This window comes from Dipodomys ordii, unplaced genomic scaffold (assembly GCF_000151885.1).
Source record: "Dipodomys ordii isolate 6190 unplaced genomic scaffold, Dord_2.0 Scaffold44, whole genome shotgun sequence".
NCBI lineage: Eukaryota > Metazoa > Chordata > Mammalia > Rodentia > Heteromyidae > Dipodomys > Dipodomys ordii.
In genome coordinates, this window is record NW_012267260.1 from 2,560,176 (window position 1) to 2,576,974 (window position 16,799).

The following is a 16,799-nucleotide window of genomic DNA, read 5'->3' on the forward strand; positions in this document are numbered from 1 at the left end:
AACCCACAGAGGACTGCCCAGCTGAGCTAGCCTCGGACCCCCAACCCACAGAGGACTGCCCAGCTGAGCTAGCCTCGGACCCCCAACCCACAGAGAACTGCCCAGCTGAGCTAGCCTCGGACCCCCAGCCCCCAGAGGACTGCCCAGCTGAGCTGGCTTCGGACCCCCAACCCCCAGAGGACTGCCCAGATGAGCTAGCCTCAGACCCCCAACCCACAGAGGACTGCCCAGCTGAGCTGGCTTCGGACCCCCAACCCCCAGAGGACTGCCCAGCTGAGCTGGCTTCGGACCCCTATCTGACGGAAAATGAGATGAACGCCTGTTGTTTTAAATACTAAGTTAGGGTAACTTTTGGAGTGTAATCAACAAGTCATGCAAACCAGAGCCACTAGCACGTAACAGCGACACTGTGTAAAGTGCACGTGGGAAACCAGTGTGATGCTGGGCGGGAGAGACGGAAAGTGTTCCCTGAGCAGCCAGCCTGGGGTCCCTGGGTGCCCAGGGAGCCTGCGTGTCCAGGGAGCCTGGTGCAGGCCCCTCACACTGAACACGAGACCTCAGGAATTCGCCCGCCATTGAACCAGCGCGTCAGCAATGGGTGCCAGATGGAGAACTCTGCTCTTACTTTGCAGCTAGCTGTGGTGAGAAACGAGCAGGTCTTCCCAGCCCTGCTGGTGAGCCTGGCACTGCACACTGTACGTGGTGTTGTACAAGGGGGAGGCCTGTTGGGGAGCAGAGGGAAGCCACAGGTGGGTGGGGTCCTTGGGATTCAGCGGCTCCATTGCTTGGGGCTGGAATCACTCTGGACTGCAGTGGGACCGCTGTGGGAGCAGGAGAGTTACGTCTCAACTCATCTCAACTTTCTAAAGTGGACAGTGATTATAAACTCATTGAATAGATGTCCTCGTTCATAACAGTGGTGTTGGTATTTTTGTTCAAAATTGACTTTCTCTTGATGAATGTGCAATGCTAATAATACTTTGGTTCTCATCAGTCAGAATTTGTTTATGAGGGAGAGAAAAATTGTAGTTGGGCAAAAGCTGAGGGAACGCAGGGCAGAGACTGAGAGCAAAGGGAAAGAGGGTAAAAGCAAAAGGAAGGCACTGGGCAGAGGACAGCGGGAGGGGCGGGGCCCTGCCGGGAGCAGGCGGCACGTGCATCCACACTCCACACCTACAGTGTGGAGAACAGCAGCCGGCCACGCCAGCAACCTACGACATGCAGCCTGCTCTGTGCCTGCACCCTACTGGTGCCATCACGATCCCAGGCGGGCAGCAGCGCCGTGCTGAAGTGTGAATGCATTTAAACGCTGCTAACTCTGGGAAGACACTAATGCAAGAGAACGGCTCCAAAGCAAGGGCTGGAGTGCCATTGCTGAGGTAGGCAGCAGCGTCCTCGAGCCGGAGATGGCAGGAAGAGAGGACAAGGCATCCTCAACCTCACAGAGATGTCCTGCAAAACCTCCACAGCATCATGCTTAACGGTGAGGAACCGAGCACTCTCCTCCACATCAGGAGCAAGACAGGGAGATTCACACTCAGCACGTTATACTAGAGGCTCCCCCGGGGAAATCAGGCAAGGGAAAGCGATCCAAGGCATTTCCTACTGCAAATGAGGGCACAAAACAGTCCAGTCATGAGTGCATAATCCTGTCCACAGATCCCCTCAGGAACCCACTGAGACACCATTCAAATGAAGAAATGCACAAATACCAGTACTGCTTGTCTATGTTCTTACTCTTCAGTGGCAGCCGTTTTACAGTGTGCTTACAGGCCGGCCGTTCAGAAACATTGGCACACCAAGTGAAAGCTGCCTGCTGAGAACAAGTGTCCCCTTCCAGACTCATCGGACATCCGTCCTGGCTGCCGCGGACGGCTGGACGCGGTCACGTGCCCCGTCGCTCTGGGCTCTGAGTTACAGCAAGTCACAGTGATGGGAATTTGTTCAGTTCTTTTCTCTCTTTCCTGGGAACCGTGGGCACAACAGCCTTCACCTGACAAAATGTGGGTCACCACTGGAGGCAGCCGCACACAGGAGGCTCTGGCGGCGGGAACAGGCTGACAGTTACCTGCTTCCACCCTGCCTGCCTACCACTTCTGTTGTGGAAATGTTTAGGCCTTTGGAGGTTGGTTATTCCTTCTTGTGCCATCCTGACAATTTTCTTTTCTCTCTGGGTGCTGTCACCTATAATTAAGCTGTGCACTCAGAAGTGAAGACCGAAGTCGTGATGACATTACCACCAGCCGGACACCACCACCTCTGTCCCCAGGAGATCCACAAGGGCCCAGTGTTGACTTGGTTGTTCCTAAAAGTACTCGGTGCAAACAGCAGAAGGCTTGGACCATGCTGCCTGTCGATCTCCAACTCAGGGCCTTTCAACCTTGGCAGGAATTGTGGGTTGCAGAACAGCGTCACTTTAGGAGGTTAGAGGCATCCTTGCCTCTACCCCCTCGAGGCTGGCATCACCCCTCCAAGCCATGACAAGCAGAGGCATCCCCAGATGTTACCAAGAGCTCTCTGAGGGACAAGACTTCCCACGGGATAGGTGCTCCAGTCGACGGCAGCACAGCGACAGGACTGGCGTGCAGTGGAACATACCTTCCTTTCCTTCAGCTTTACCACCTCTGTGGCTGCTGCTTTACTGGAACCTTAGTTATGCTTGCTTTCTACTTCAGATTCCTTAGACCACTATGCTCAGGCATTACAAATGGAAATGCTCTACACAGAGATAAGCAGCAGAAAGCTCTACGCATGCCAGCTCTACCCCAGACAGGACATTCTGTTATTGAGACAGAAAGCAGAAAGAGGGAAAAGAAAGCATGTCTTGACATGGTGCCGTAATGTATGCTGTTGGGAAAGCCTTATAAACTGAGTTTGTCATAGAGATTCAATTTATCAGGGACTGGCAGTAAATTTTCAGCAATTCCACTGTCTTTGCTAATCTGAGTCATAATCTGTTGAACAGTAAGTATACAGGACATAATTTCCTTACATCTGAGGTATGAGAGCCATTCATTGTGAAGACACTGAGTTTTATTATGTCAAAACGATGAGTATGTCCACAGTTTTCTGAAATAAAAATGACAGTTATTCCTGTCATTCAGGCTAGAGGGAAAGTGCGTGTCAAAAAGAAGACCTTGAAAGAATGGAACCACAGCCTCAGCCCCTGTGGAGCACCAGCGCTGTCGGGTCACGGCATCGAGCCACCGTGCACACAGTTCAAGGAAGGGATACATCAAAACCTCAGTTTTGTACCCTGCAAATGGTCTGTGGCTGCCTCACTGCTGTCTGTCCCCGCCCTGACCCTAGCAGGACTAGGTTCCAGCTCAACACAGACAGTTCTATGTCCCTCTCTCCAGCCCAGCCCACCACAACTCTACCATTCTAACACATGTCCCTGCAAGTCAGCAAAGCTGGAAAGAGTGGGCCTGGCCAGCCCTGGGGCTCCCGTCTGCTCCACCGGTGGGTATTGGTTGGAATATCCCACACGGCACATTTCCAAGGCACACAGGGTCTACTAGCCTAACAGAACTACAAGTTCTGGAAGAGTACTGAAATGCTTCTATCAGCTTCTGGGGAGATACATGAACACTTCCCATTATGATTTAGAATTTGCCTATCTTCTTCCTAGGCCATGTTCACTTTTTTTAATATCTCTTGTGTCTCTGTTGCTAAGCACACATAAGTACATGCTCTGAAGGGTTGATTTAATGAATGTATGAAGAAAACTTGCCCTATCTCAGTTTCCCTGCTATGAGAGGGAAAGGTATGAGTATAATTTAGGGCTTCGCACAAGAACGAAGAATCTTTGAGAATGGACTTTGGATTTAGACAGACCTAGATTTCACTGTGCTGTATTCTTTATGCTCCCTGAAGTTGAACAAGCTATTTCACTTTCTAAGTCCTAGTTTCCTGGAGAAAACGATGGTGCTTATCTTACAGGATTGAGACGAGGTTGAGACAAGGGCCTGGAAGGATTGGGACGCTGGGTTTGCTGTGTCTGCACGTGCCAGCCAAGCTATTCAGGAGCAGAACTAGTATCACAGTCCAGGCTGGCCCAGGCAACTAAAGGAAAGCAAGACCTCTTGAAAAAAATAGCATTTGAATAGTCGTACTCATAAAGGGCTGTGGGAGTGTCTCAAGTGGTAGAGAGCCTGCCTTGCAAGGACAAGGCCCCAAGTTCAAAGCCCAGTACTACCTCTAAAACAGAAAAAAAAGAAAAAGGACTAAAGTGAAATGATTACAAAGTAGCCAGTCAATTTCATTAATTCTAAATGCTGTTTCCTGTTGTAGGCTAAGGACAAACACACCATAGGTGCTGAGAAGAAGAAGGGGTGCTCTAGGCCTCTAGGCCTGTGGTAAATTAGAAGAGGATTCCTAACTCTGATGCCTTCAGCCCTAGCAAGACTTTCCTTGGCAAGCTGGGCTCCGGTGGCGTCTGTCATCCTAGCTGCTCAGGAGGCTGAGCTCTAGAGGTTTGCTGTTCAAAGTCAGTCCAGATCCTCCTACCCGCCCCCCAAAGAAAAGCATCTGCAAAATACCCAGCAAAAAACCTGACTGGGGCTTGGCTCAGGTGATAGCACACCAGCCTAGCAAGCTTCAGGCCTTACATTCAAACCGCACAACCACCAAACATAAAGAAAACAATCAGTTGGCAAATCTCTATGTTCCGCTGCCCTGCCTTGTGCACCCGTACAGCCTAACTGGTAGAAGCAGGCAGGGCGGCCGTGTGCTCCCAGCCCGGCTCCCTCTGCAGGGGACGTGCTAGGTTTTCCAAGAAGAAAACGGATTATCCTTGTTCCAATTGAACCGGAGTGCCTGTGACCTTCCCCCACCCAATGCCCTGCCCCTGTGCCCGCTGAGGGTGCCTTTCCCATGCCACGTCTGCCGGCCGCTCGCCTCGGTGCAGACGCACCTTCCACGGCCCGGCTCCCACAGCAGCTGCGCCTCCCCAGCTCGGGCCTGGGAGACGCAGGCCTGCCTCCAGGTAGCAGGTGTTCACACCTGCACAAAAGAACCAGTCTCCGGGGGGCCACCTCCGCGCTGCAGCGGTCCACCCTGGAACTTCCTCTCTAGCTCTGTGCCTTGTCGTCACCTTGTTCTTTGCCTTAGCGTATGTTCTACAGATGAAATCCTTGAGAAGGAAAGGCCAAGAGCGCAGCAAAGGTTTCAATTTCCTAGTTGAAAACCATCACTCGTGCAAAAACAAAACCCCGTGGAAACAAACTCCTCACTTAATCAGATCAAAGGGGAGGGGCTCCCAGGCCGGGGACGGCCCCTCCTTCTGCGAGTTCAGCTTCCCCAGCTCCTCTGGGCATTTCTCCACAGTCCTGCGTGGATCATGTTCTTTTCCCCTCCTACTTAAGACATCCGGTAGGAGACTGAGAATGCAAACTGCACAAAGTAACCCTGAGGGAACCCTGGCCCCCCAGAGCGCGTTAGCCCAGACGCCACGTCTCTCCTGTCCTGTCTTTGGATGGCAGTGGCAGGTTCAGTGAGGAGCAGAGGTTAATAAGTGGACCGGAGGTCCCCGATGCCCAGGCGACGTGCCACCCACCCACTCAGAGCCGTGACCCTCCATCTCCACAGCATGCTCAGGAAATCACAGCAAATGAGGTCATTCGACTCCGCAGGCACTTGCAATCCACAGGCCAGACACTGCTGAGCACTGAGGACCCCGGGTTGAGCCACACGCAAGTGCTGCTTTCTAGGAGCGCAGAAGCCATCAGCATGAAATATGCAGTGCATACACTGCGAGTACAGAGCTGTAGCCAACCAACATGGGCCTCAGGACGTGAGGCGTGGGGGGGGGAGGGGGGAGTCCAGAGGACGCGCGGCGTTCCTCTCAGCAGAGTGCTCCCGTTCTTTGGCTGTTAGGCCCTTCTTTAAAACCGCTGACTGCTCCTAGTAGCAGTGGAAGGCGACGGTTTCTCCCCATTTTCTGCAGAAGGGGACACCTCCCGCAACCCCTTCCTAACCCAGACCTCCAGCGAGCCCGCACTGCGCATAGATAGTACCCCGGGGCAAGTAAGTCATGGCTACCCTCCAGCTCCTGCGGCCCTGACACTGACACTAATTAATTCTGCAGCACATTCCAGATGGCTCTGCTGAGCTCCAGAACAAGTGTCAGCTGGTGTCCACTTGTCTCCGAGGTGATCCATCGGGTCCAACTGCCCCCTCCCTCTGCTGATAGACCACTGCACAGTCTTTGGGAACATTCTAGATCCCTTCTCCACTCTGCATTGTGGACAATCAGCTTACTCTGAAATAGAGTCACATGCAGCCCAGCTCCATTCGCATTATATGGATATAAAATTAAGATCAGTAATCATTTTTGGTGTTTTTTTTCCTGGCTTCTTGTCCTCTTTGAAATGTCTTCTCTCTAAGATGTTACGTTTCTTTCCCGTCTGTAAATTAGATCATGTCATCTTCAACTAGATCCTTCCAGTCCTTTGCCCCTCCTTCCTGTTAGACCCAGTGCCTACAACTGTGTCATGCTGATCTTGCAGCGAGGTCCATTCTGGGGTGGGGAGATGGTCCGCTGGGGGAGCTCACCCCTCTGTGCAGCCATTCACAGTCTGTTTACAAGGCATTAGAAGAATCCAACAGCACTGTGCATTCGGGGGAGGGGGGTCTTACTGAAGACCTGTGGTGGTTTACACCCCAAGGCGGTTGCTCGAGTTGAGTCCCTTCATTTGAGAAAGTGGACTGGACTACCAGGTAAAATGACTGTCAGAACACAGAGCGCTGGAGCTGAGCTGTGACCTGAAGGTCGACTAGGAACTTGGTAGGCTGTGGTGGGGTGCCTGTGCAGGGAAGGATCCAGAAGCTACAGCAGGAAGAGCAGGATGTTTGGGAAGTGGAAAGTGATGGGCTGCGGTGGAGTAGAGGTGCTCAGTGAAGATGATCCTGTGAAGGAGGAGGAGGGGCTAGGCTGAAATGATTATTGGTGCACTTATCCATTATTCATTCAGTTACTCATCCACGAGTTCTTCCTCAAATACTAAGCAAAATCTTCCTTCCTGAACCTGCCATTACTTCTGGAAGGTTACTTGTGCTTTGCTGAGGGTTCTCAGTGAACCGCCAGTGTTCTATTGCTTCTTTATTGGCTGTGGCTCTCCCTCCTTCTCCTCCCACTCCCCGCCGACAGTCTGGCCATGGAGAGGCATCCTTTAAATGGATTAGAATGAAAGGGGAAATGCGTTCGTAGGAAGGAAAAGGCCCCAGCAGTTGCACATACCTTCACTGCTCTTATAAATATTTCGGACATAAAAGGCTGGCGGTTTAAGTCCACTTCCTGCCAGTGGGTTTTGTCTTTTAAGCTAGCAGCCCTCAGTCCTCACTCCTGGGCTGGTTGTCTTTTCTGTGTGTACGTACGTAAGCTTTTCCCTACTAAATAACGCTCTCTTTTGGGAGACTTCTTAGGCCAGGACTGTAATTACAGCCCAAGGCTGAGCTGGAAAGTGCAGGGCTGTGTCAGCCTTGGAGATAGGAAGGGTGGAGGAAGAAGGAAAGTTTGTAATTTTCTCCAAGGTGTTTTCCTGCCTGACACTGAGCACGCGGCGACCCGGCGTTTCAGGAGAGAGAAAGCTGGAAGGCCCCGCACGGTGCACACAGCAGCGGTGAGGACTGAGCCCAACGCTGCGTCCCGGGGCCCGCTCTGCAAGGAGCAGCTGCCCACAGCTCTGCCCAGCATTTTAAATATCAAGGCCTGTGGTGAACGTCAGGCTCTTTGCTCCTCATCTGTCATTAAAAGAAATGCGTAGTACCAGCAAGCAATGGCCAACTTGTTATTGTTTTGAAATAAGCTGGTTTTGCTTGTTATGATAACTTACAGACACTTGAAAAACAGAAAATAGATGCGTGAGGCAGATAAGCCAGGCGTGGGGGCCCGTCATCTCAGCGACGGGAGTGGTGGGACCCAGTGGCTCACAGTTTGAGGCCAATCTGGGAAAAAGTTTCTGAGACCCCATGTCAATCAAACCAGCTCAGTCGTGCAATAGAATACACCTGCCACCCCAGGGCTGGAGGAGTCACAAGTTGGGCAAAGTTTGTGGTTCATGGTCACCCTGGGGGAAAAACAAAAAGCAAGGCCCTCTCTGCAATTTCTGCCATGGAATGGAGCCGAGCCATCGGTGTCTACGCGTGAACACGCCAGACCAGGGCCAGTTCAGAGTGGCCTCACCTTGCAGCTGCCCGAGCTGGGTTCACAGCGTCTGCTTAACCCGGGGTCCTCGGGATGGCAGTGGTATTTTCACAAAGAAAACCTCCGTGCTTCCTGTGCATGGGTGCTCCCTCCTGAGTGCTCCCTCCCGCTGGCTCCTCCATGCTCCCTCCTGAGTGCTCCCTCCCGCTGGCTCCTCCGTGCTCCCTCCTGAGTGCTCCCTCCCGCTGGCTCCTCTGTGCTCCCTGAGCATGAGTCCTCCCTCCCACTGGCTCCTCCGTGCTCCCTGCACATGAGTCCTCCCTCCCGCTGGCTCCTCCGTGCTCCCTGCGCACGGGTCCTCCCTGGCACTGGCTCCTCCGTGCTCCCTGCACATGAGTCCCTCCGAGGGCTGAGGTGGTGGCTCCCGCTCTCTTCCTGCGTGAACGTGGTGACTCCAGACACGCTGCGCGCTGCCGTCTGCCCAGCTCGGGGGACAGAGGTCATTTGGTGGCTTGGGCCTGACTGAGGCCACGCAGAACGTTTGGCACACCAGGGGCCTGGCCTGACCTGTAATGCATTCTCCCACTCTCACAGGGCTGCCAACCTGAGCCCAAGGCCGCCAAACTCCCGCAGCCGGCCGCCAGTCTCCAAAGCAGAGCTCTGTCCTCTGCTTCCAGTAGATGCCAAGCATCCACGGATTCCGGAAGGATGGGTGTGCGGGCGTGGCTCACTCTCACACAGGCCCATGAGAACAGGGCTCAGCCACCCAGCGCCATACAAGCATTGTCGGTGTCTGCTCATTTGCTTCTCGGTGACTCGCGACCTTCCTAGTGTGAGTGCAACCTGGTCTTTTCAACCCCAGTCTTGGTTCTGCTACAACAGACATGGGCTCTGGTCAGCTGGCATGTCGGCCTTGAGGTCCCTCTGTCCGGTACACGTGATGGACACAGGAGCGCCGCACCCCGGACCGGCTGTGGGCGCGCTGCCCACCAGGGAGTCACCCCACTATCCTGCTAAGTGTGCGATGCTCCTGCCTGAAGACTGAACTTTGAGACCAGAAGTAAATGATTAAGTCTCTCTTTCTCTAAAACCACGTGGATTCTTGCCCAGTGAGCCAGGCCTCTTAGAGATAAAACTGTTCCAATATTTCAGAGATGTCATGAATTTCTTTGAAGTGTTCTTGTCTGATTTTATCTTCTGGAAAAGCTGGAAATCCAACCAGGGCCTCATGTACTCTAGGCAAGTGTTCTACCACTGAGCCCCAACCCCACAACCATTGTCTCTTTAAATTAAAAAGTATGCAATCATTCAACATGGAATAATGTTTAAAAAGTGAAATAGCACAACACTTATGAATCTAATACCCGGATTTGCACTATGCAGTCTTTCTTTCAAACTTTTATAGAAATAAAGCATTACAGACAAAAATCAAAGCTCTGTAATCTCATATTCTTCATCACATTTCCCAGAGGAAAAGTGGTGTGTAATCTTCTCCTCCTTAATTTTAATACATTTACTCACATTCCAAAGACCTTCGTCCAATATTTTGAAACATATAAATAGCATCATGCCAAAAGTATCCGTCCAACAGGTGTTCAGTGAGAGTCTCTATCTCAAAGCCCACCCACACATGTGTGGTCTAGTCTGCTTGTAATTGTGTTGTATTTCACTGTACCACCCTAACATCTATTTCTCCTCTGATGACAGTGCATTTAAATTAATCTGTAATACTTAAAACAGTGATGCAATAAACATCTTTCCTTAAATGCCTCTCTCTGTTCCTTTGGACTCCAGTTGGTGATCGCAGTGCTTCTAAAAGCCAGGGATGCAGGAGGCGGCAGATGTCACTGACCCCGAACTGCAGTAGAAGCATCAAGATGCATTAGTAACATTTCACCCGAGGGCTTTCATTTCTATTGAATCTCACAGTAATATTCATCGGGCCTGTATCTTGTATATTGTTTTTTAAATCTTGTCTTACTCATCTTTATTCTATTTTGCAAAAAAAAAAACTGATCCTTAGGAAAATGCAAATTTTTATTGGAAAACTTGGTTTTTTATTATAGATCATTTGAGGTTACATGGCTCCTACCTAGAAGTGCAATGTCTGGATTAGCAAACAGGTGCATCTTTAGCTGTAAGGGTGGTAGCAAATACCATTCCAGATCAGCTTCCAACACCTCTCAATATCCTCCAATGCTCTGAGGGGTCCGCTGTTTGTGCTGCGGTGCAGCTTAGGTGGTAGAGCACCTGCCTAGCAAGCAGGCAGCTCTGAGTTCAAGCTCTAGTACCAGTGGCATTATCTCTCTGGAAGCAAACCTCAAGTGGTAGAGAGCCTGCCTGCCTGCCTAGCAAGTCCAAAGCCCTGAACTCAAGCCCCAGCTCCACGAAAAACAAAAACATTTCCTTTATTCAGGAGCTTTACTGCCAGATTTTGTAGTCCTTCTCAGGGCAGTAGCTGTGAAATAGTATTTCATTGTAATTATTGCTTTTTTGGTTCAGGGTAAGCAAGCATCTGCTTATATCCTTGGTCGATTCTCAGCTGTCTAACACTCTTTTGTTGTTGTTGTTTGCAAATGGGGAGACAATGTCTTTGAAAACCTAGCATTAGGACTGTAGGGTTGTAACTGGTTCGACTGGTTTTAAAGAGAAAAGCTCCTTTGACAGGACAGGAAAAGCTAGTTGCAGCAAATTAATGCATAGACAGGCGCGGTGGTGGAGCATGCCTTTCCTGTATTCGGGGTTTGGGACAAGCATCCATTAAGACATTAAGACATTTCTATGAAGGGATGTTCACTGAATTCTGTACCTTTCACCCCTTTCTGACTGTGTGACAAACTTCCTTCGCTGGTGAGGCTAAGGACGGAGAGTGCTCCTTCATGAGCCAGGCCTCGTTCTTTCCCACCATCCTCTGGGGCTGGATGAGGGGAAGAAGAAGGGTGAGGCTGGACAGCATTCACTGCACAACCCCCTTCTAACTCACACCCACAGTCAACCTGAGGGATTTTCTCAGTGTACATCAGCACCTATGTGCGCGTTCTGCACGCCTCCCAACACCTCTCTGAAGCAGCCAAAGGCGGAGTCGTTTGTCAGGAACCTTTTCTCCCTCTTGCTTTTCATCCCCCTCTGTCCTTCCCACCAATCACATACAACCGCTCAGAGAGCAAACTGTTCCTCCCCCTTTCCTTGCTTGCCTTGAGGCTCTCCTATGCCAGGATAACGCCAGACATTTATGCATCTGCATTTGTTTTCCATTCGTGTACAACTCAACTCCCAAATCTCCACCAGGTGAAGCCCTTTGTGTGCTCCCCTAAATTAAAATGTTTAAAACATTTCCCCATTTGTAAAACAAACTTTTATTCAAGGTGCATAGCTTAGTGAATTGTTATAACATCCTGGGGTTCAAATCCAGCTCCCTTCCTTCCTGACTGTGTAACTTCAGACAAAGTTGCAAGCCCACAGAGGTGTGGCACCTGCTGGGCAGCTTGGGCACTTACAACCTGCCACATATGAAACACAGCCGTTATTACTTGATAAATTCCTTATTTCTATATTTCTTGTCTCCTTCATTTCAAATTCAAAGTTTTTCTCTGAGGGAGAAAATGTGGTGTGGGTTTTACAAACAAATAAATGAGCAATTAGACCTTTCACCCTCCCTGATTTCTTCATCACCTCTCTCTTTCCCCAGTTTCTTTTTTTTTAATTTTCTTTTTTTATTGTGAAAATACCGTACAGTGGGGTTACTATTACCTGAGCAAGGTCATGAGTACATTTCTTATCAAGCATTGTTACCTCCTCTTTTGTTTCCCTTTCCCATCCCTTGCCATCTCCCCTCCTTCCCCAGTTTCTTGATGCTAGGTCTGATCCCTGCTTCTACAACGGTACAATCAGTTCTTATAATTCTAGCTACTCAGGAGGAGGAAATCTGAGGATCACAGTTTAAAACCAGCCTGTATAGGAAAGTTTGTGAGACTTTTATCTCTAGTTAACCACTAAAATCCAAAGTGGAGCTGTGGCTCAAGTGGTAGAGAACTGGCCTTAAGTGAAAAAATTAAGGGATAGTGCCCAGGCCCTGAGTTCAAGCCCCAGTACCAGCACAATATATTTTTTTTTATTTTATAAAAAGCATTGTGACAATGCTTGCCAAGATTTGTCTCCATGAGAACTAAAAGTGAGCAAAAGATAATAGCGAGACTTTATATTTTTGTTTTTGTTTTGTTTTGTCAGTTGTGGGGGCTGAACTCTGGGCCTGGGCGCTGTCCCTCAGTTCTTCAGCTCAAGGCTAGCGCCCTATCACTTGAGCCACAACACCACTTCTGGCTTTTTCTGCATATGTGGTGCTGAGGAATCGAACCCAAGGCCTCATGCATGCGAGGCAAGCACTCTACCACTGAGCCAATTTCCCAGCCCAAGACTTTATATTTTTAATCATTATTTGCTTCCAGAAACAGTTCTTCCTTTGAAGTATTTTTCCTTCAGAAGTTTTACCTGTTCTAGGGGAGGTGAGACTCAGATGTGTGTGATTCCACAATGTTTTTTTTTTTTTCTGGATGAGTGTGTTTTGCAGACATCTGGAGTGGAGCTGAGCTTGTTGCATGGAGCTAGAGACTTACCTACACGGCAGAGACAAGCTGCAGAATGCGATGCAGTGCATCCGAGACCTTCAGTGTGGGTTGAGGTCGACTTCGTCCTCCTTGTGCAGTGAACAGAGGTGGAAGGGGTGGGGGAAGCCAGGGCACCAAAGCCACATCCTGGTGTGGAAAAGGCACGTGATGATGCCTGACCCGGCAAAGATCTTCCCTGTTTGTGACACTCTGAAAAACTTAACTCTTCTAGAACCTTCCTCCCGCTCAATGGTTCCGTGTTTAAACTTAATGTTTCTAACATTCATCTCTCTGTTGATTTTCAGTTGCTACCCAAAGGACTAGTGAAAATAACTCCATCTGATAGAAGTGATAACTGGGAGATCTGCCCCATCCCAGAACTGAACTCCCACAGAAGATTCTTCAAACAGTAAGATTAAAGGGATGAAATAACATCATGTCTAAAACCTGGAATTTATGTCTTCTTGAGTTCAATCGTGAGCTTTGGCCAATGAGTGTTTATTTTAAAAGAAATCATGTACCACTTTCATCCTATGTATGGAAACTGAATACTGAGTTAATACAAATTGGGATACCAACATTGGCTTCACCCACTTAGGACAGAGATGGACATTTTATCCCTAAGTCTTAGTAACTATTTTCTGTTATAGCATCATGGATAAATCAATCATCTTGTGGGATACAGCTTTCAAATCATCTGTAAAAGAAAAGAAATAATACTTACCTCACAAGATTATTATAAAAACAAGGAAGACAACAATTTTCCATTTTTGTCTTTTTAACCTTATTACATGAATGTTTATATAAAGCGTGTGTGTGTGTGTGTGTATGTGTGTGTGTGTACATTATTGTTAACTTGAGGCAGAGCTATGCATTGTTACACATCACAGAAAGGCATAGAACTTCTACAGTTAGGGCTAGAGATTTTTCTATCAACATACCAAGCTCTTTCTTTGTTTCCTAAAAGCCATATGAGCTGACTTTTATTGTCCCCCAGCTTAATGAGTGCTTGAGTGAGCACAGACAGAATTCCACACAAATGGCAGGTGCAGGAGCCCCTAGATAGGCCTGATGTCAGGGGCACGGAGGGTTTGGAGGAGGGGACCGAATACCACGGCAGCAGGTGTTAGGTACTCCCATGGTTCCTGGGGGCCTCGGAAGCATTTGATGTGGTCGACCACAGCTTGCTCTGGGTGTTAGAGTGCAGCAGGTCCAGAGGCGCTCCCCGCGGGGCCCGGGGCGGCACAGTGCGTCTCCCTCATCACAGCCCCCGGCCTGCCGGGTGGTGACCCTCCCCCTGGACTCTGCGGGCTTCTGAGCTCCCCCTACCCTTCTCCTGGTGAGGACCTCAACACATTCTTTTTCCTGGAGACAGGCACTCCATGCCGGCCTAAGCTCTGTGCTCCTCCAAACTGTGATTGAAGGCTGATAACCACAACCCGCATTCAGCCCCTCACAGGCTGCCGCGTGGGGGCAGTCCGGAGGCACAGAACTGACCTGAACGGAGAGAAGAAGAGGGCAAAGAAGACAAGAAACTTCACAAACCACCCCGTGACCTGAAGCAGTGTCACGATCAGGACGGACTTGGCAGTGATGAAATGAGATCTCAGGCCTCCAAGTCTGTGTTCGAACAACTTTTTATAATTTAAGAAGGAGAATACTAGACTGTGACAGTCAGATGTGCATAATCAACTGTGGATATCGTCACTAATAGAAATGAACAGCATCATTTTCTAGCCTATAAGATACTCTGGAAAAACTGTTGGGCCCATGGCTCATGCCTGTCATCCTAGCTACTCAGGAGGCTGAGGTCTGAGGATATGGGTTCGAAGCCAGCCTGGGCAGGAAAGGCTGTGAAACTCTTACCTTCAATAAACCACCAGAAAACGAGAAGCGGTGCCGTGGCTCAAGTGGCTCGCCTTGACAGTGCCCAGGCCCAGAGTTCAAGTCCCCCAACCAACAAAAAAAACAAATTCCTCTTGAAAAGTTCTGCACCAAATAAGCAAAGAAGGAAAAGGGAGTGAAGGGAGAAGAAGGTATCAGATGGCGGAATTCAGTAAATGCGCAGGGCCAGCTCCTCAGACTGAGCATCCCTAGCCCACAGTTGACCTTCCTCTCTATCTCAGGCAAGACTCCAGAGCAGGCAAGGGGATGGGGGGGGGGGCAGGCGGGGGAGATGTTTTGAGATTCTTTAACCTGCACTTGATGACCAAACACAAAGTCCATTATCCTCCAGCCCCTTCTCATCCACCACAAAGCCAAGGAATCAGAGAATGGGAATCACCCCAAAGTCAGAGGACAAAGGCCACCAACGACAGGAAAGGGAGAGGGGAGCAGGGAACAGGAGGGAAGGGACAGGCTGAGGCTGGACTCGGTCCCTGCTTATGCTTCGTGATGTCAGCGTCACCTGATGTGTCGGTGTGTGCCTGCAGCAATGGATTAGGCTCTTAAATGCCGTCTATGTCATCCACTTTGACAATCCTTTCTCTACCCACATAAGGAAACATCCGAAGGGAAAACATGCTGTTCTAGAAAGACTAAAAGAAGTTGGAGATTGGGCTGGAAAGGTGGCTCAGTGGTAGAGTGCTTGCCTTGCATACATGAGGCCCTGGGTTCAATTCCTCAGCGCCATATAAGCAAAAAAAGCCACATGTGGGACTGTGGCTCAAGTGGTAAAGCACTAGCCTTGAGCTGAAGAGCTGAGGGACAGCGTCCAGACCCAGAGTTCAGGCCCCACGACCAACAACAACAACAACAACAAAAATAAGTTGGAGACCCTAAGGTCATCTTCCCTGCCCAGCTCGCAACTCTGACATGGGAAGTTCTTCTCCCTCATCCATTAATCTTCTTGGACCTGTCACAAGATCATGGAGCTCTATCAAGAAGGGAGTTGACAACCCTTAGGACATTTCCTCTCCCAGGGCCTGTGACAAGGCAGATCCTACAGCCCCCCAAGGCGATCCCTTTCCACAGTTAGCACTCTGACAAGCCTGAATTCTGCAAACAGAAAGTGCCACATGGAGCGGAAGCTCTTGGTGTGGCTCGTTGCGACTGCAGCTGCCCTGGCTCTGAACGCACGGATTGCGAGTGTCCTGCATTGAAAGCAACGCTTTCTCTCACTGCTTTGTAGTTGCTCGAACTGCATGGCCCAGCGTTTTTGCCTATGAACACTCGCATATTTCCAGGGCCTTCTGCAGTACACATTTGCTAGGGGAGATCGTCTCTGTTTCTCCCGAGTGGAGAGGTGTGCCCCGGCAGCAGGTGCTCGGCTCACAGACCACGGATCGCCGTCCTCCAGCAGAGGAAGTGCTCCCCAGAGTCCTTCTGAAATGGTGCCGGGGGACTGCCAGAAGGTCTTCACGAACAATAGACACTTGGGTTTGTGAAGCTGCTACTAAGTTCATTAGAACTCAGACCTGCAGCCTACACTCAGCTCATAGAACAAGCAGTGTTTTCCTTTCACCTAATTACAAGGTGTTCTTAAACATCATCATTTGGTAAAAGACAACATGACTATGAAATCCTTGGTGAACTACATGACTGAGACTCAAAATGTGTCTGCAATTTGGAGATGTTTACGATTTGTTAATACAAGTGCACAAAGTGCACACGACAAGCAACAGCGCTGGAAGGCGCGTGACACTGCGTCGATGCGTGTTCCTCTCCTCTAGGCTGCAAACAATGTTGACTTCAGGATATTCTAGGCTACGTAATCATTTCTTTGCCCTAAGCCTCAACAACTGCTTCTGACTTTCAAAGATCCAAACAATAATTTTTTTTATCAACAACAACACAACCGAGAATCAAGAATATCCATTTTTAGTCTTGGTTAAATGGTGAGGTCGCACTTTGGCTTAGCTGCATTTGGCTATCTAACTGCACGTTGATTTAAGAGTGTGCCTGGAGGAATTGTTTGCTGCGATGCCCAGAGCCTGGCAGAGCCCAATGGGCACTGGAGCCCCAGTGCCCCGTGGGAAGGAAGGCCGCTGGGAGCCCCAGTGCCCCGTGGGAAGGAAGGCCGCTGGGAGCCCCAGTGCCCCGTGGGAAGG